This window comes from Bufo gargarizans, chromosome 9 (assembly GCF_014858855.1).
Source record: "Bufo gargarizans isolate SCDJY-AF-19 chromosome 9, ASM1485885v1, whole genome shotgun sequence".
NCBI lineage: Eukaryota > Metazoa > Chordata > Amphibia > Anura > Bufonidae > Bufo > Bufo gargarizans.
Window position 1 is genome coordinate 129,786,404 of NC_058088.1, and position 1,199 is coordinate 129,787,602.

A 1,199-nucleotide genomic window follows, 5' to 3' on the forward strand; every position below is an offset into this window, starting at 1 on the left:
TCGGATGTAGCATCCTAAGCTCGTTTCGCTCATTACTAGTTTCGACCACCTGGCAGTCCAGCAGTGGTGGCTGTGCTTGCACACTATAGGAAAAACTGTGACAACGCACATAGGCTACTGCTTTTTCCTATAGTGTGTAACCATGGCCACCACTGCTGGACTGCAGTGGTCTGTAACCATGGAAACGTGCAGTATATAATGTGATGGAAAAATGAATCCAACCAGCAAAAGACGCAATATGGATAATAACAATACATTAGTAAGTGCCTTGCATGGACTTTCTCTACACAATAAATACCACTTGCTGAAGTGACACAGCCCTGCGCAGATGAGTTATTAACCATACTGTTAGGGAACTGCTAGCTAGGACTCCATCATAGAACACATGGGTAAAGCACTTCCAGCATGTATCAGACGATATAGCAGGTCAGAGCTGTCACATGTGAGGTAGGGATGGCACTTCACCCAGGAACCTGGTGCATCTGTGATGGTGGAAAAAGGCCAGCATGTGGGCCAGACCTATAACGGGCATTAGGCTGGCCTTATGTATCCGGCTGCACTTCCCGCTTCTCCACACTGGGTGACGAGTCCCTGCTGCAGTAAAGCATTGTATTTCCTGGAAGAAGCGAGGAAACAGTCCAGAGCCTGTCACTTTAAGAGGAGAGAAAGGCTGGAGAGGAGGAGGAGAGGAGGCGTCTTCACGGCCACAGTCTGCCCGAGCTCAGGAGGAGGCACAGGGAGATCTTCCTGGAAGACCGGAGGACACAACGTCCTCACCTGCTGCCGGAAGACACTCCTATGGGAGGTGGGCACGGTGCCATGTACAAGGAGCCCCCAGTGTCCTCCATCCCAGCGCCCGCTTCCTGATACACAAAGACCTCCATAGAGACAGCAGCATCCTCCTCCCTGCGCCCTCCTCATTGTGCCCGGCGGTCGGCCATCAGGTATTTACTGCCCTCCATTCCCTCCCCCAGCATCCTCCTCATCTCCATTACATCAGGGTATATACATTATATACGTGCACGTAGAGACCAGAGTGTGTGTGTGCGTATATATATATATATATATATATATATATATATACATACACACATGCTATATATGCACTATATACATACACACATGCTATATACCCACTATATACATACATACACACATGCACATAGAAACCACTGCTCTGTGTGTGTATGTGTGTGTGT

General features: G+C 48.8%; 1 protein-coding gene across 2 annotated transcripts in view; it reads left to right on the top strand.

Moving 5' to 3' along the window:
- Positions 1 to 600: 600 nt before the first annotated feature.
- OPHN1 (oligophrenin 1) overlaps positions 601 to 1,199 on the top strand; it is a 193,816-nt gene continuing 193,217 nt past the window's right edge. For both annotated transcript variants that reach the window (XM_044305809.1, XM_044305810.1), the window contains exon 1: positions 601 to 944. The gene's annotated coding sequence lies outside the window, so the exon portion shown is untranslated. The remainder of the gene's footprint in view (positions 945 to 1,199) is intronic.